General features: G+C 39.5%; 2 non-coding genes across 2 annotated transcripts; both read left to right on the top strand.

Annotated features, from left to right (window-relative positions):
* The first annotated feature begins 2,961 nt into the window (after positions 1–2,961).
* Positions 2,962–3,034, top strand: TRNAR-UCG (transfer RNA arginine (anticodon UCG)). The gene has a single exon. It is a non-coding gene; the product is annotated as a tRNA-Arg (tRNA).
* Positions 3,035–13,294: 10,260 nt separating this feature from the next.
* Positions 13,295–13,367, top strand: TRNAR-CCU (transfer RNA arginine (anticodon CCU)). The gene has a single exon. It is a non-coding gene; the product is annotated as a tRNA-Arg (tRNA).
* The last annotated feature ends 6,228 nt before the right edge of the window (positions 13,368–19,595 follow it).

Below are 19,595 nucleotides of genomic sequence, written 5' to 3'. Positions count from 1 at the left end.
TCTGCAGTCTAACTACTTGTGCATTTTAGTGGCATTAAAAAGTGCTTCTATGCCGACGCACTGAATATGTAATAGGTTTGCAGAATTTTGACGTGACAGAATGGGTTTTAGCTTAAGTGTGTGTAGAAGAACTGCAAGGTGTGTGCCTATGTGTGCATAGAGTGCTACATGTGTAAAATCTGTATGATTTGGGCAGTTAAAGTGCTGATTTTGCCTCCGAGTAAGAAAAGTACTACACAAAATGTATAAAGGATCGGCACATTGGCTGCCTTTGCTGATGCCCCCGTTGCCTAATTTGTAGTGCAATGGTTAAGTTGCAGAGTGTGGTTGAACTTGGTTAGGAGAATTGGTGCCTTTTTCCGTGTCCTGCCGATGATAAGGATGGCTTGATACCATTTGCTAAGCCCAGTATATTGAGAAAAGAAGTAAGTGAAGAAGAAGTGTGGAGTCGAAAGTGGTTCTCCAATTTCTCTCCACTTGCTAAAATTGCAAAGTCTCCATTATAGCATAGAAGAGAGCGTTAAAGTCGGGGATGGAAGAGGATGAAAATGGGAAGTTTACTTATAGAGAGAAGTGAGAAATGCCCTGTGTGCACACACCGGTGTCTGACCATAGAATACATTTAAATAATGTCTCTAGAAAAGAGCTATGCATGTGTGCCTCAGTGGCCTAATGGATAAGGCACTGGCCTCCTAAGCCAGGGATTGTGGGTTTGAGTCCCATCTGTGGTGATAACAAAAATCCACCCTCTTTCTTTTCCAGAAAATTAGGTAGATTTATTACATGCTTCCTCTCAGAAGTTTATGAGGGATTAGGTACTTTGAAACGGTCCCATTTTACTTGTGTACACTTCACAGTCATGTTAGTGTTCTGAAACTGCAAAGTATATTTTTAAATGCCTATTTTTGTGAGATGCATTTTCGACCGGCCAGAACATATTCCTTTGGAAAAAATGATTTGAATTGGATTGGTGTGAATCTTGTTTCTAGAAGGGTGGTGACAGGCTTTCAGCTACTTGAATAGGTCAAGCCAGGATTCATAAAACTTATACAACCTATGTGAGTGTGAAAAATTAGCATATGCAGGAAGGAGCAATTTGTACTACTTTCAAAACAGTTTCACTCCACGTCTGGAAACGTCCAGAGCTATGTAGAGCATACAAATGAGCTTTAAAATCATGAGGAAAGAGATTTGTATGCAAAAAGGAAAACAAAAGCATATCGTACTCATAAAATTCTCAATATGTAGATTCCAAAAAAGTGCTTCCAGCTAAAAGAGCTGAAAGAACACTATGGGATGTAAACCTGAATACCTTTCAATAATATGTTCTCCATCCATGGATACCACCTAGATGATAAAAATCATCTCAGGTGAACGGATGACCGCGTTGCCTAATGGATAAGGGGTCTGTCTTCGGATCAGAAGATTGAGGGTTCGAGTCCCTTCGTGGTCGTTTTTGGCCAATGGTCACACATTCTGCTTTACATTCAGAGTGGAAAAAGTATTTTCCAATACGCTTGTAGTCCTCACTTTCTCATTACTAATCATTAATAAAGTGGAGTACATACTGTAAACTCATTCAGGTTGCATCTTCAGTCTAACTACTTGTGCATTTTAGTGGCATTAAAAAGTGCTTCTATGCCGACGCACTGAATATGTAATAGGTTTGCAGAATTTTGACGTGACACAATGGGTTTTTAGCTTAAGTGTGTGTAGAAGAACTGCAAGGTGTGTGCCTATGTGTGCATAGAGTGCTATATGTGTAAAATCTGTATGATTTGGGCAGTTAAAGTGCTGATTTTGCCTCCGAGTAAGAAAAGTACTACACAAAATGTATAAAGGATCGGCACATTGGCTGCCTTTGCTGATGCCCCCGTTGCCTAATTTGTAGTGCAATGGTTAAGTTGCAGAGTGTGGTTGAAATTGGTTAGGAGACTTGGTGCCTCTTTCCGTGTCCTGCTGATGATAAGGATGGCTTGATACCATTTCCTAAGCCCAGTATATTGAGAAAAGAAGTAAGTGAAGAAGAAGTGTGGAGTCGAAAGTGGTTCTCCAATTTCTCTCCACTTGCTAAAATTGCAAAGTCTCCATTATAGCATAGAAGAGAGCGTTAAAGTCGGGGATGGAAGAGGATGAAAATGGGAAGTTTACTTATAGAGAGAAGTGAGAAATGCCCTGTGTGCACACACCGGTGTCTGACCATAGAATACATTTAAATAATGCCTCTAGAAAAGAGGTAAGCATGTGTGTCTCAGTGGCCTAATGGATAAGGCACTTGTCTCCTAAACCAGGGATTGTGGGTTCGAGTCCCATCTGAGGTGATAACAAAAATCCTCCCTCTTTCTTTTCCAGAAAATTAGGTAGATTTATTACATGCTTCCTCTCACAAGTTTATTAGGTACTTTGAAACAGTCCCATTTTACTTGTGTACACTTCACAGTCATGTTAGTGTTCTGAAACTGTAAAGTATATTTTTAAATGCCTATTTTTGTGAGATGCATTTTTGACCGGCTAGAACATATTCCTTTGGAAAAAATGATTTGAATTGGATTGGTGTGAATCTTGTTTCTAGAGGTGGTGACAGGCTTTCAGCTACTTGAATAGGTCAAGCCAGGATTCATAAAATTGATACAACCTATGTGAGTGTGAAAAATTAGCATATGCAGGAAGGAGCAATTTGTACTACTTTCAAAACAGTTTCACTCCACATCTGGAAACGTCCAGAGCTATGTAGAGCACACAAATGAGCTTTAAACTCACGAGGAAAGAGGTTTGTATGCAAAAAGGAAAACAAAAGCATATCGTACTCATAAAATTCTCAATATATAGATTCCAAAAAAGTGCTTCCAGCGAAAAGAGCTGAAAGAACACTATGGGATGTAAACCTGAATACCTTTCAATAATATGTTCTCCATCCATGCATACCACCTACATGATAAAAATCATCTTAGGTGAACGGATGACCGCGTGGCCTAATGGATAAGGCGTCTGACTTCGGATCAGAAGATTGAGGGTTCGAGTCCCTTCGTGGTCATTTTTGGCCAATGGTCACACAATCTTCTTTACATTCAGAGTGAAAAAAGTATTTTCCAATACTCTTGTAGTCCTCACTTTCTCATTACTAATAATTAATAAAGTGGAGTACATACTGTAAACTCATTCAGGTTGCATCTTCAGTCTAACTACTTGTGCATTTTAGTGGCATTAAAAAGTGCTTTTATGCCGACGCACTGAATATGTAATAGGTTTGCAGAATTTTGACGTGACAGAATGGGTTTTAGCTTAAGTGTGTATAGAAGAACTGCAAGGTGTGTGCCTATGTGTGCATAGAGTGCTACATTGGTAAAATCTGTATGATTTGGGCAGTTAAAGTGCTGATTTTGCCTCCGAGTAAGAAAAGTACTACACAAAATGTATAAATGATCGGCACATTGTCTGCCTTTGCTGATGCCCCCGTTGCCTAATTTGTAGTGCAATGGTTAAGTTGCAGAGTGTGGTTGAACTTGGTTAGGAGACTTGGTGCCTCTTTCCGTGTCCTGCTGATGATAAGGATGGCTTGATACCATTTGCTAAGCCCAGTATATTGAGAAAAGAAGAAAGTGAAGAAGAAGTGTGGCGGCGAAAGTGGTTCTCCAATTTCTCTCCACTTGCTAAAATTGCAAAGTCTCCATTATAGCATAGAAGAGAGCGTTAAAGTCGGGGACGGAAGAGGATGAAAATGGGAAGTTTACTTATAGAGAGAAGTGAGAAATGCCCTGTGTGCACACACCGGTGTCTGACCATAGAATACATTTAAATAATGCCTCTAGAAAAGCACTATGCATGTGTGTCTCAGTGGCCTAATGGATAAGGCACTGGCATCTTAAGCCAGGGATTGTGGGTTTGAGTCCCAGTCTGAGGTGATAACAAAAATCCTTCCTCTTTCTTTTTCAGAAAATTAGGTAGATTTATTACATGCTTCCTCTCAGAAGTTTATGAGGTATTAGGTACTTTGAAACAGTCCCATTTATTTGTGTACACTTCACAGTCATGTTAGTGTTCTGAAACTGTAAAGTATATTTTTAAATGCCTATTTTTGTGACATGCATTTTCGACCGGCCAGAAAATATTCCTTTGGAAAAAATTATTTGAATTGGATTGGTGTGAATCTTGTTTCTAGAGGTGGTGACAGGCTTTCAGCTACTTGAATAGGTCAAGCCAGGATTCATAAAACTTATACAACCTATGTGAGTGTGAAAAATTAGCATATGCAGGAAGGAGCAATTTGTACTACTTTCAAAACAGTTTCACTCCACGTCTGGAAATTTCCAGAGCTATGTAGAGCATACAAATGAGCTTTAAACTCATGAGGAAAGAGGTTTGTATGCAAAAAGGAAAACAAAAGCATATCGTACTCATAAAATTCTCAATATATAGATTCCAAAAAAGTGCTTCCAGCGAAAAGAGCTGAAAGAACACTATGGGATGTAAACCTGAATACCTTTCAATAATATGTTCTCCATCCATGCATACCACCTAAATGATAAAAATCACCTCAGGTGAACGGATGACCGCGTGGCCTAATGGATAAGGCGTCTGACTTCGGATCAGAAGATTGAGGGTTCAAGTCCCTTGTGGTCGTTTTTGGCCAATGGTCACACAATCTGCTTTACATTCTGAGTGGAAAAAGTATTTTCCAATACTCTTGTAGTCCTCACTTTCTCATTACTAATCATTAATAAAGTGGAGTACATTCAGGTTGCATCTTCAGTCTAACTACTTGTGCATTTTAGTGGCATTAAAAAGTGCTTCTATGCCGACGCACTGAATATGTAATAGGTTTGCAGAATTTTGAAGTGACAGAATGGGTTTTTAGCTTAAGTGTGTGTAGAAGAACTGCAAGGTATGTGCCTATGTGTGCATAGAGTGCTACATGTGTAAAATTTGTATGATTTGGGCAGTTAAAGTGCTGATTTTGCCTCCGAGTAAGAAAAGTACTACACAAAATGTATAAAGGATCAGCACATTGGCTGCCTTTGCTGATGCCCCCGTTGCCTAATTTGTAGTGCAATGGTTAAGTTGCAGAGTGTGGTTGAACTTGGATAGGAGACTTGGTGCCTCTTTCCTTGTCCTGCTGATGATAAGGATGGCTTGATACCATTTTCTAAGCCCAGTATATTGAGAAAAGAAGTAAGTGAAGAAGAAATGTGGAGTCGAAAGTGGTTCTCCAATTTCTCTCCACTTGCTAAAATTGCAAAGTCTCCATTATAGCATAGAAGAGAGCGTTAAAGTCGGGGATGGAAGAGGATGAAAATGGGAAGTTTACTTGTAGAGAGAAGTGAGAAATGCCCGGTGTGCACACACCGGTGTCTGACCATAGAATACATTTAAATAATGCCTCTAGAAAACAGCTACGCATGTGTGCCTCAGTGCCTAACGGATAAGGCACTGGCCTCCTAAGCCAGGGATTGTGGGTTCAAGTCCCATCTGAGGTGATAACAAAAATCCTCCCTCTTTCTTTTCCAGAAAATGAGGTAGATTTATTAAATGCTTCCTCTCAGAAGTTTATGAGGGATTAGGTACTTTGAAACGGTCCCATTTTACTTGTGTACACTTCACAGTCATGTTAGTGTTCTGAAACTGCAAAGTATATTTTTAAATGCCTATTTTTGTGAGATGCATTTTCGACCGGCCAGAACATATTCCTTTGGAAAAAATGATTTGAATTGGATTGGTGTGAATGTAGTTTCTAGAGGTGGTGACCGGCTTTCAGCTACTTGAATAGGTCAAGCCCGGATTCATAAAACTTATACAACCTATGTGAGTGTGAAAAATTAGCATATGCAGGAAGGAGCAATTTGTCCTACTTTCAAAACAGTTTCACTCCACGTCTGGAAACGTCCAGAGCTATGTAGACCATACAAATGAGCTTTAAACTCATGAGGAAAGAGGTTTGTATGCAAAAAGGAAAACAAAAGCATATCGTACTCATAATTTACTCAATATATAGATTCCAAAAAAGTGCTTCCAGCGAAAAGAGCTGAAAAAACACTATGGGATGTAAACCTGAATACCTTTCAATAATATGTTCTCCATCCATGGATACCACCTAGATGATAAAAATCATCTCAGGTGAACGGATGACTGCGTGGCCTAATGGATAAGGCGTCTGACTTCGGATCAGAAGATTGAGGGTTCGAGTTCCTTCGTGGTTGTTTTTGGCCAATGGTCACACAATCTTCTTTACATTCAGAGTGAAAAAAGTCTTTTCCAATACTCTTGTAGTCCTCACTTTCTCATTACTAATCATTAATAAAGTGGAGTACATACTGTAAACTCATTCAGGTTGCATCTTCAGTCTAACTACTTGTGCATTTTAGTGGCATTAAAAAGTGCTTCTATGCCGACGCACTGAATATGTAATAGGTTTGCAGAATTTTGACGTGACAATGGGTTTTAGCTTAAGTGTGTGTAGAAGAACTGCAAGGTGTGTGCCTATGTGTGCATAGAGTGCTACATGTGTAAAATCTGTATGATTTGGGCAGTTAAAGTGCTGATTTTGCCTCCGAGTAAGAAAAGTACTACACAAAATGTATAAAGGATCGGCACATTGGCTGCCTTTGCTGATGCCCCCGTTGCCTAATTTGTAGTTCAATGGTTAAGTTGCAGAGTGTGGTTGAACTTGGTTAGGAGACTTGGTGCCTCTTTCCGTGTCCTGCTGATGATAAGGATGGCTTGATACCATTTGCTAAGCCCAGTATATTGAGAAAAGAAGTAAGTGAAGAAGAAGTGTGGAGTCGAAAGTGGTTCTCCAATTTCTCTCCACTTGCTAAAATTGCAAAGTCTCCATTATAGCATAGAAGAGAGCGTTAAAGTCGAGGATGGAAGAGGATGAAAATGGGAAGTTTACTTATAGAGAGAAGTGAGAAATGCCCTGTTTGCACACACCGGTGTCTGACCATAGAATACATTTAAAGAATGCCTCTAGAAAAGAGCTATGCATGTGTGCCTCAGTGGCCTAATGGATAAGGCACTGACCTCCTAAGCCAGGGATTGTGGGTTTGAGTCCCATCTGAGGTGATTACAAAAATCCTCCCTCTTTCTTTTCCAGAAAATTAGGTAGATTTATTACATGCTTCCTCTCAGAAGTTTATGAGGGATTAGGTACTTTGAAACGGTCCCATTTTACTTGTGTACACTTCACAGTCATGTTAGTGTTCTGAAACTGCAAAGTATATTTTTAAATGCCTATTTTTGTGAGATGCATTTTCGACCGGCCAGAACATATTCCTTTGGAAAAAATGATTTGAATTGGATTGGTGTGAATCTTGTTTCTAGAGGTGGTGACAGGCTTTCAGCTACTTGAATAGGTCAAGCCAGGATTCATAAAACTTATACAACCTATGTGAGTGTGAAAAATTAGCATATGCAGGAAGGAGCAATTTGTACTACTTTCAAAACAGTTTCACTCCACGTCTGGAAACGTCCAGAGCTATGTAGAGCATACAAATGAGCTTTAAACTCATGAGGAAAGAGGTTTGTATGCAAAAAGGAAAACAAAAGCATATCGTACTCATAAAATTCTCAATATATAGATTCCAACAAAGTGCTTCCAGCTAAAAGAGCTGAAAGAACACTATGGGATGTAAACCTGAATACCTTTCAATAATATGTTCTCCATCCATGCATACCACCTACATGATAAAAATCATTTCAGGTGAACGGATGACTGCGTGGCCTAATAGATAAGGCGTCTGACTTCGGATCAGAAAATTGAGGGTTCGAGTCCCTTCGTGGTTGTTTTTGGCCAATGGTCACACAATCTGCTTTACATTCAGAGTGGAAAAAGTCTTTTCCAATACTCTTGTAGTCCTCACTTTCTCATTACTAATCATTAATAAAGTGGAGTACATACTGTAAACTCATTCAGGTTGCATCTTCAGTCTAACTACTTGTACATTTTAGTGGCATTAAAAAGTGCTTCTATGCCGACGCACTGAATATGTAATAGGTTTGCAGAATTTTGACGTGACAGAATGGGTTTTAGCTTAAGTGTGTGTAGAAGAACTGCAAGGTGTGTGCCTATGTGTGCATAGAGTGCTACATGTGTAAAATCTGTATGATTTGGGCAGTTAAAGTGCTGATTTTGCCTCCGAGTAAGAAAAGTACTACACAAAATGTATAAAGGATCGGCACATTGGCTGCCTTTGCTGATGCCCCCGTTGCCTAATTTGTAGTGCAATGGTTAAGTTGCAGAGTGTGGTTGAACTTGGTTAGGAGACTTGGTGCCTCTTTCCGTGTCCTGCTGATGATAAGGATGGCTTGATAACATTTTCTAAGCCCAGTATATTGAGAAAAGAAGTAAGTGAAGAAGAAGTGTGGAGTCGAAAGTGGTTCTCCAATTTCTCTCCACTTGCTAAAATTGCAAAGTCTCCATTATAGCATAGAAGAGAGCGTTAAAGTCGGGGATGGAAGAGGATGAAAATGGGAAGTTTACTTATAGAGAGAAGTGAGAAATGCCCTGTGTGCACACACCGGTGTCTGACCATAGAATACATTTAAATATTGCCTCTAGAAAAGAGCTATGCATGTGTGTCTCAGTGGCCTAATGGATAAGGCACTGGCCTCCTAAACCAGGGATTGTGGGTTCGAGTCCCATCCGAGGTGATAACAAAAATCCTCCCTCTTTCTTTTCCAGAAAATTAGGTAGATTTATTACATGCTTCCTCTCACAAGTTTATTAGGTACTTTGAAACAGTCCCATTTTACTTGTATACACTTCACAGTCATGTTAGTGTTCTGAAACTGTAAAGTATATTTTTAAATGCCTATTTTTGTGACATGCATTTTTGACCGGCTAGAACATATTCCTTTGGAAAAAATGATTTGAATTGGATTGGTGTGAATCTTGTTTCTAGAGGTGGTGACAGGCTTTCAGCTACTTGAATAGGTCAAGCCAGGATTCATAAAACTGATACAACCTATGTGAGAGTGAAAAATTAGCATATGCAGGAAGGAGCAATTTGTACTACTTTCAAAACAGTTTCACTCCACATCTGGAAACGTCCAGAGCTATGTAGAGCACACAAATGAGCTTTAAACTCATGAGGAAAGAGGTTTGTATGCAAAAAGGAAAACAAAAGCATATCGTACTCATAAAATTCTCAATATATAGATTCCAAAAAAAGTGCTTCCAGCGAAAAGAGCTGAAAGAACACTATGGGATGTAAACCTGAATACCTTTCAATAATATGTTCTCCATCCATGCATACCACCTACATGATAAAAATCACCTCAGGTGAACGGATGACCGCGTGGCCTAATGGATAAGGCGTGTGACTTCAGAACCGAAGATTGAGGGTTCAAGTCCCTTGTGGTCGTTTTTGGCCAATGGTCACACAATCTGCTTTACATTCTGAGTGGAAAAAGTATTTTCCAATACTCTTGTAGTCCTCACTTTCTCATTACTAATCATTAATAAAGTGGAGTACATTCAGGTTGCATCTTCAGTCTAACTACTTGTGCATTTTAGTGGCATTAAAAAGTGCTTCTATGCCGACGCACTGAATATGTAATAGGTTTGCAGAATTTTGAAGTGACAGAATGGGTTTTTAGCTTAAGTGTGTGTAGAAGAACTGCAAGGTATGTGCCTATGTGTGCATAGAGTGCTACATGTGTAAAATTTGTATGATTTGGGCAGTTAAAGTGCTGATTTTGCCTCAGAGTAAGAAAAGTACTACACAAAATGTATAAAGGATCGGCACATTGGCTGCCTTTGCTGATGCCCCCGTTGCCTAATTTGTAGTGCAATGGTTAAGTTGCAGAGTGTGGTTGAACTTGGTTAGGAGACTTGGTGCCTCTTTCCGTGTCCTGCTGATGATAAGGATGGCTTGATAACATTTTCTAAGCCCAGTATATTGAGAAAAGAAGTAAGTGAAGAAGAAGTGTGGAGTCGAAAGTGGTTCTCCAATTTCTCTCCACTTGCTAAAATTGCAAAGTCTCCATTATAGCATAGAAGAGAGCGTTAAAGTCGGGGATGGAAGAGGATGAAAATGGGAAGTTTACTTATAGAGAGAAGTGAGAAATGCCCTGTGTGCACACACCGGTGTCTGACCATAGAATACATTTAAATATTGCCTCTAGAAAAGAGCTATGCATGTGTGTCTCAGTGGCCTAATGGATAAGGCACTGGCCTTCTAAACCAGGGATTGTGGGTTCGAGTCCCATCCGAGGTGATAACAAAAATCCTCCCTCTTTATTTTCCAGAAAATTAGGTAGATTTATTACATGCTTCCTCTCACAAGTTTATTAGGTACTTTGAAACAGTCCCATTTTACTTGTATACACTTCACAGTCATGTTAGTGTTCTGAAACTGTAAAGTATATTTTTAAATGCCTATTTTTGTGACATGCATTTTTGACCGGCTAGAACATATTCCTTTGGAAAAAATGATTTGAATTGGATTGGTGTGAATCTTGTTTCTAGAGGTGGTGACAGGCTTTCAGCTACTTGAATAGGTCAAGCCAGGATTCATAAAACTGATACAACCTATGTGAGAGTGAAAAATTAGCATATGCAGGAAGGAGCAATTTGTACTACTTTCAAAACAGTTTCACTCCACATCTGGAAACGTCCAGAGCTATGTAGAGCACACAAATGAGCTTTAAACTCATGAGGAAAGAGGTTTGTATGCAAAAAGGAAAACAAAAGCATATCGTACTCATAAAATTCTCAATATATAGATTCCAAAAAAGTGCTTCCAGCGAAAAGAGCTGAAAGAACACTATGGGATGTAAACCTGAATACCTTTCAATAATATGTTCTCCATCCATGCATACCACCTACATGATAAAAATCACCTCAGGTGAACGGATGACCGTGTGGCCTAATGGATAAGGCGTCTGACTTCAGATCAGAAGATTGAGGGTTCAAGTCCCTTGTGGTCGTTTTTGGCCAATGGTCACACAATCTGCTTTACATTCTGAGTGGAAAAAGTATTTTCCAATACTCTTGTAGTCCTCACTTTCTCATTACTAATCATTAATGAAGTGGAGTACATTCAGGTTGCATCTTCAGTCTAACTACTTGTGCATTTTAGTGGCATTAAAAAGTGCTTCTATGCCGAAGCACTGAATATGTAATAGGTTTGCAGAATTTTGAAGTGACAGAATGGGTTTTTAGCTTAAGTGTGTGTAGAAGAACTGCAAGGTATGTGCCTATGTGTGCATAGAGTGCTACATGTGTAAAATTTGTATGATTTGGGCAGTTAAAGTGCTGATTTTGCCTCCGAGTAAGAAAAGTACTACACAAAATGTATAAAGGATCGGCACATTGGCTGCCTTTGCTGATGCCCCCGTTGCCTAATTTGTAGTGCAATGGTTAAGTTGCAGAGTGTGGTTGAACTTGGATGGGAGACTTGGTGCCTCTTTCCGTGTCCTGCTGATGATAAGGATGGCTTGATACCATTTTCTAAGCCCAGTATATTGAGAAAAGAAGTAAGTGAAGAAGAAGTGTGGAGTCGAAAGTGGTTCTCCAATTTCTCTCCACTTGCTAAAATTGCAAAGTCTCCATTATAGCATAGAAGAGAGCGTTAAAGTCGGGGATGGAAGACGATGAAAATGGGAAGTTTACTTGTAGAGAGAAGTGAGAAATGCCCTGTGTGCACACACCGGTGTCTGACCATAGAATACATTTAAATAATGCCTCTAGAAAACAGCTACGCATGTGTGCCTCAGTGCCTAACGGATAAGGCACTGGCCTCCTAAGCCAGGGATTGTGGGTTCAAGTCCCATCTGTGGTGATAACAAAAATGCTCCCTCTTTCTTTTCCAGAAAATGAGGTAGATTTATTAAATGCTTCCTCTCAGAAGTTTATGAGGGATTAGGTACTTTGAAACGGTCCCATTTTACTTGTGTACACTTCACAGTCATGTTAGTGTTCTGAAACTGCAAAGTATATTTTTAAATGCCTATTTTTGTGAGATGCATTTTCGACCGGCCAGAACATATTCCTTTGGAAAAAATGATTTGAATTGGATTGGTGTGAATCTTGTTTCTAGAGGTGGTGACAGGCTTTCAGCTACTTGAATAGGTCAAGCCAGGATTCATAAAACTTATACAACCTATGTGAGTGTGAAAAATTAGCATTTGCAGGAAGGAGCAATTTGTACTACTTTCAAAACAGTTTCACTCCACGTCTGGAAACGTCCAGAGCTATGTAGTGCATACAAATGAGCTTTAAACTCATGAGGAAAGAGGTTTGTATGCAAAAAGGAAAACAAAAGCATATCGTACTCATAAAATTCTCAATATATAGATTCCAAAAAAGTGCTTCCAGCGAAAAGAGCTGAAAGAACACTATGGGATGTAAACCTGAATACCTTTCAATAATATGTTCTCCATCCATGCATACCACCTACATGATAAAAATCATCTCAGGTGAACGGATGACCTCGTGGACTAATGGATAAGGCGTCTGACTTTGGATCAGAAGATTGAGGGTTCGAGTCCCTTCGTGGTCGTTTTTGGCCAATGGTCACACTATCTTCTTTACATTCAGAGTGAAAAAAGTCTTTTCCAATACTCTTGTAGTCCTCACTTTCTCATTACTAATCATTAATAAAGTGGAGTACATACTGTAAACTCATTCAGGTTGCATCTGCAGTCTAACTACTTGTGCATTTTAGTGGCATTAAAAAGTGCTTCTATGCCGACGCACTGAATATGTAATAGGTTTGCAGAATTTTGACGTGACAGAATGGGTTTTAGCTTAAGTGTGTGTAGAAGAACTGCAAGGTGTGTGCCTATGTGTGCATAGAGTGCTACATGTGTAAAATCTGTATGATTTGGGCAGTTAAAGTGCTGATTTTGCCTCCGAGTAAGAAAAGTACTACACAAAATGTATAAAGGATCGGCACATTGGCTGCCTTTGCTGATGCCCCCGTTGCCTAATTTGTAGTGCAATGGTTAAGTTGCAGAGTGTGGTTGAACTTGGTTAGGAGAATTGGTGCCTTTTTCCGTGTCCTGCTGATGATAAGGATGGCTTGATACCATTTCCTAAGCCCAGTATATTGAGAAAAGAAGTAAGTGAAGAAGAAGTGTGGAGTCGAAAGTGGTTCTCCAATTTCTCTCCACTTGCTAAAATTGCAAAGTCTCCATTATAGCATAGAAGAGAGCGTTAAAGTCGGGGATGGAAGAGGATGAAAATGTGAAGTTTACTTATAGAGAGAAGTGAGAAATGCCCTGTGTGCACACACCGGTGTCTGACCATAGAATACATTTAAATAATGTCTCTAGAAAAGAGCTATGCATGTGTGCCTCAGTGGCCTAATGGATAAGGCACTGGCCTCCTAAGCCAGGGATTGTGGGTTCGAGTCCCATCTGAGGTGATATCAAAAATCATCCTTCTTTCTTTTCCAGAAAATTAGGTAGATTTATTACATGCTTCCTCTCACAAGTTTATTAGGTACTTTGAAACAGTCCCATTTTACTTGTGTACACTTCACAGTCATGTTAGTGTTCTGAAACTGCAAAGTATATTTTTAAATGCCTATTTTTGTGAGATGCATTTTCCACCGGCCAGAACATATTCCTTTGGAAAAAATGATTTGAATTGGATTGGTGTGAATCTTGTTTCTAGAGGTGGTGACAGGCTTTCAGCTACTTGAATAGGTCAAGCCAGGATTCATAAAACTTATACAACCTATGTGAGTGTGAAAAATTAGCATATGCAGGAAGGAGCAATTTGTACTACTTTCAAAACAGTTTCACTCCACGTCTGGAAACGTCCAGAGCTATGTAGAGCATACAAATGAGCTTTAAACTCATGAGGAAAGAGGTTTGTATGCAAAAAGGAAAACAAAAGCATATCGTACTCATAAAATTCTCAATATATAGATTCCAACAAAGTGCTTCCAGCTAAAAGAGCTGAAAGAACACTATGGGATGTAAACCTGAATACCTTTCAATAATATGTTCTCCATCCATGCATACCACCTACATGATAAAAATCATTTCAGGTGAACGGATGACTGCGTGGCCTAATGGATAAGGCGTCTGACTTCGGATCAGAAAATTGAGGGTTCGAGTCCCTTCGTGGTTGTTTTTGGCCAATGGTCACACAATCTGCTTTACATTCAGAGTGGAAAAAGTCTTTTCCAATACTCTTGTAGTCCTCACTTTCTCATTACTAATCATTAATAAAGTGGAGTACATACTGTAAACTCATTCAGGTTGCATCTTCAGTCTAACTACTTGTACATTTTAGTGGCATTAAAAAGTGCTTCTATGCCGACGCACTGAATATGTAATAGGTTTGCAGAATTTTGACGTGACAGAATGGGTTTTAGCTTAAGTGTGTGTAGAAGAACTGCAAGGTGTGTGCCTATGTGTGCATAGAGTGCTACATGTGTAAAATCTGTATGATTTGGGCAGTTAAAGTGCTGATTTTGCCTCCGAGTAAGAAAAGTACTACACAAAATGTATAAAGGATCGGCACATTGGCTGCCTTTGCTGATGCCCCCGTTGCCAAATTTGTAGTGCAATGGTTAAGTTGCAGAGTGTGGTTGAACTTGGTTAGGAGACTTGGTGCCTCTTTCCGTGTCCTGCTGATGATAAGGATGGCTTGATAACATTTTCTAAGCCCAGTATATTGAGAAAAGAAGTAAGTGAAGAAGAAGTGTGGAGTCGAAAGTGGTTCTCCAATTTCTCTCCACTTGCTAAAATTGCAAAGTCTCCATTATAGCATAGAAGAGAGCGTTAAAGTCGGGGATGGAAGAGGATGAAAATGGGAAGTTTACTTATAGAGAGAAGTGAGAAATGCCCTGTGTGCACACACCGGTGTCTGACCATAGAATACATTTAAATATTGCCTCTAGAAAAGAGCTATGCATGTGTGTCTCAGTGGCCTAATGGATAAGGCACTGGCCTCCTAAACCAGGGATTGTGGGTTCGAGTCCCATCCGAGGTGATAACAAAAATCCTCCCTCTTTCTTTTCCAGAAAATTAGGTAGATTTATTACATGCTTCCTCTCACAAGTTTATTAGGTACTTTGAAACAGTCCCATTTTACTTGTATACACTTCACAGTCATGTTAGTGTTCTGAAACTGTAAAGTATATTTTTAAATGCCTATTTTTGTGACATGCATTTTTGACCGGCTAGAACATATTCCTTTGGAAAAAATGATTTGAATTGGATTGGTGTGAATCTTGTTTCTAGAGGTGGTGACAGGCTTTCAGCTACTTGAATAGGTCAAGCCAGGATTCATAAAACTGATACAACCTATGTGAGAGTGAAAAATTAGCATATGCAGGAAGGAGCAATTTGTACTACTTTCAAAACAGTTTCACTCCACATCTGGAAACGTCCAGAGCTATGTAGAGCACACAAATGAGCTTTAAACTCATGAGGAAAGAGGTTTGTATGCAAAAAGGAAAACAAAAGCATATCGTACTCATAAAATTCTCAATATATAGATTCCAAAAAAAGTGCTTCCAGCGAAAAGAGCTGAAAGAACACTATGGGATGTAAACCTGAATACCTTTCAATAATATGTTCTCCATCCATGCATACCACCTACATGATAAAAATCACCTCAGGTGAACGGATGACCGCGTGGCCTAATGGATAAGGCGTGTGACTTCAGATCAGAAGATTGAGGGTTCAAGTCCCTTGTGGTCGTTTTTGGCCAATGGTCACACAATCTGCTTTACATTCTGAGTGGAAAAAGTATTTTCCAATACTCTTGTAGTCCTCACTTTCTCATTACTAATCATTAATAAAGTGGAGTACATTCAGGTTGCATCTTCAGTCTAACTACTTGTGCATTTTAGTGGCATTAAAAAGTGCTTCTATGCCGACGCACTGAATATGTAATAGGTTTGCAGAATTTTGAAGTGACAGAATGGGTTTTTAGCTTAAGTGTGTGTAGAAGAACTGCAAGGTATGTGCCTATGTGTGCATAGAGTGCTACATGTGTAAAATTTGTATGATTTGGGCAGTTAAAGTGCTGATTTTGCCTCAGAGTAAGAAAAGTACTACACAAAATGTATAAAGGATCGGCACATTGGCTGCCTTTGCTGATGCCCCCGTTGCCTAATTTGTAGTGCAATGGTTAAGTTGCAGAGTGTGGTTGAACTTGGTTAGGAGACTTGGTGCCTCTTTCCGTGTCCTGCTGATGATAAGGATGGCTTGATAACATTTTCTAAGCCCAGTATATTGAGAAAAGAAGTAAGTGAAGAAGAAGTGTGGAGTCGAAAGTGGTTCTCCAATTTCTCTCCACTTGCTAAAATTGCAAAGTCTCCATTATAGCATAGAAGAGAGCGTTAAAGTCGGGGATGGAAGAGGATGAAAATGGGAAGTTTACTTATAGAGAGAAGTGAGAAATGCCCTGTGTGCACACACCGGTGTCTGACCAAAGAATACATTTAAATATTGCCTCTAGAAAAGAGCTATGCATGTGTGTCTCAGTGGCCTAATGGATAAGGCACTAGCCTTCTAAACCAGGGATTGTGGGTTCGAGTCCCATCCGAGGTGATAACAAAAATCCTCCCTCTTTATTTTCCAGAAAATTAGGTAGATTTATTACATGCTTCCTCTCACAAGTTTATTAGGTACTTTGAAACAGTCCCATTTTACTTGTATACACTTCACAGTCATGTTAGTGTTCTGAAACTGTAAAGTATATTTTTAAATGCCTATTTTTGTGACATGCATTTTTGACCGGCTAGAACATATTCCTTTGGAAAAAATGATTTGAATTGGATTGGTGTGAATCTTGTTTCTAGAGGTGGTGACAGGCTTTCAGCTACTTGAATAGGTCAAGCCAGGATTCATAAAACTGATACAACCTATGTGAGAGTGAAAAATTAGCATATGCAGGAAGGAGCAATTTGTACTACTTTCAAAACAGTTTCACTCCACATCTGGAAACGTCCAGAGCTATGTAGAGCACACAAATGAGCTTTAAACTCATGAGGAAAGAGGTTTGTATGCAAAAAGGAAAACAAAAGCATATCGTACTCATAAAATTCTCAATATATAGATTCCAAAAAAGTGCTTCCAGCGAAAAGAGCTGAAAGAACACTATGGGATGTAAACCTGAATACCTTTCAATAATATGTTCTCCATCCATGCATACCACCTACATGATAAAAATCACCTCAGGTGAACGGATGACCGTGTGGCCTAATGGATAAGGCGTCTGACTTCAGATCAGAAGATTGAGGGTTCAAGTCCCTTGTGGTCGTTTTTGGCCAATGGTCACACAATCTGCTTTACATTCTGAGTGGAAAAAGTATTTTCCAATACTCTTGTAGTCCTCACTTTCTCATTACTAATCATTAATGAAGTGGAGTACATTCAGGTTGCATCTTCAGTCTAACTACTTGTGCATTTTAGTGGCATTAAAAAGTGCTTCTATGCCGACGCACTGAATATGTAATAGGTTTGCAGAATTTTGAAGTGACAGAATGGGTTTTTAGCTTAAGTGTGTGTAGAAGAACTGCAAGGTATGTGCCTATGTGTGCATAGAGTGCTACATGTGTAAAATTTGTATGATTTTGGCAGTTAAAGTGCTGATTTTGCCTCCGAGTAAGAAAAGTACTACACAAAATGTATAAAGGATCGGCACATTGGCTGCCTTTGCTGATGCCCCCGTTGCCTAATTTGTAGTGCAATGGTTAAGTTGCAGAGTGTGGTTGAACTTGGATGGGAGACTTGGTGCCTCTTTCCGTGTCCTGCTGATGATAAGGATGGCTTGATACCATTTTCTAAGCCCAGTATATTGAGAAAAGAAGTAAGTGAAGAAGAAGTGTGGAGTCGAAAGTGGTTCTCCAATTTCTCTCCACTTGCTAAAATTGCAAAGTCTCCATTATAGCATAGAAGAGAGCGTTAAAGTCGGGGATGGAAGACGATGAAAATGGGAAGTTTACTTGTAGAGAGAAGTGAGAAATGCCCTGTGTGCACACACCGGTGTCTGACCATAGAATACATTTAAATAATGCCTCTAGAAAACAGCTACGCATGTGTGCCTCAGTGCCTAACGGATAAGGCACTGGCCTCCTAAGCCAGGGATTGTGGGTTCAAGTCCCATCTGAGGTGATAACAAAAATGCTCCCTCTTTCTTTTCCAGAAAATGAGGTAGATTTATTAAATGCTTCCTCTCAGAAGTTTATGAGGGATTAGGTACTTTGAAACGGTCCCATTTTACTTGTGTACACTTCACAGTCATGTTAGTGTTCTGAAACTGCAAAGTATATTTTTAAATGCCTATTTTTGTGAGATGCATTTTCGACCGGCCAGAACATATTCCTTTGGAAAAAATGATTTGAATTGGATTGGTGTGAATCTTGTTTCTAGAGGTGGTGACAGGCTTTCAGCTACTTGAATAGGTCAAGCCAGGATTCATAAAACTTATACAACCTATGTGAGTGTGAAAAATTAGCATATGCAGGAAGGAGCAATTTGTACTACTTTCAAAACAGTTTCACTCCACGTCTGGAAACGTCCAGAGCTATGTAGTGCATACAAATGAGCTTTAAACTCATGAGGAAAGAGGTTTGTATGCAAAAAGGAAAACAAAAGCATATCGTACTCATAAAATTCTCAATATATAGATTCCAAAAAAGTGCTTCCAGCGAAAAGAGCTGAAAGAACACTATGGGATGTAAACCTGAATACCTTTCAATAATATGTTCTCCATCCATGCATACCACCTACATGATAAAAATCATCTCAGGTGAACGGATGACCTCGTGGACTAATGGATAAGGCGTCTGACTTTGGATCAGAAGATTGAGGGTTCGAGTCCCTTCGTGGTCGTTTTTGGCCAATGGTCACACTATCTTCTTTACATTCAGAGTGAAAAAAGTCTTTTCCAATACTCTTGTAGTCCTCACTTTCTCATTACTAATCATTAATAAAGTGGAGTACATACTGTAAACTCATTCAGGTTGCATCTGCAGTCTAACTACTTGTGCATTTTAGTGGCATTAAAAAGTGCTTCTATGCCGACGCACTGAATATGTAATAGGTTTGCAGAATTTTGACGTGACAGAATGGGTTTTAGCTTAAGTGTGTGTAGAAGAACTGCAAGGTGTGTGCCTATGTGTGCATAGAGTGCTACATGTGTAAAATCTGTATGATTTGGGCAGTTAAAGTGCTGATTTTGCCTCCGAGTAAGAAAAGTACTACACAAAATGTATAAAGGATCGGCACATTGGCTGCCTTTGCTGATGCCCCCGTTGCCTAATTTGTAGTGCAATGGTTAAGTTGCAGAGTGTGGTTGAACTTGGTTAGGAGAATTGGTGCCTTTTTCCGTGTCCTGCTGATGATAAGGATGGCTTGATACCATTTCCTAAGCCCAGTATATTGAGAAAAGAAGTAAGTGAAGAAGAAGTGTGGAGTCGAAAGTGGTTCTCCAATTTCTCTCCACTTGCTAAAATTGCAAAGTCTCCATTATAGCATAGAAGAGAGCGTTAAAGTCGGGGATGGAAGAGGATGAAAATGTGAAGTTTACTTATAGAGAGAAGTGAGAAATGCCCTGTGTGCACACACCGGTGTCTGACCATAGAATACATTTAAATAATGTCTCTAGAAAAGAGCTATGCATGTGT

Source organism: Triturus cristatus, chromosome 4_1 (assembly GCF_964204655.1).
Source record: "Triturus cristatus chromosome 4_1, aTriCri1.1, whole genome shotgun sequence".
Lineage (NCBI taxonomy): Eukaryota > Metazoa > Chordata > Amphibia > Caudata > Salamandridae > Triturus > Triturus cristatus.
This window is presented reverse-complemented; position numbering and strand designations above follow the sequence as displayed.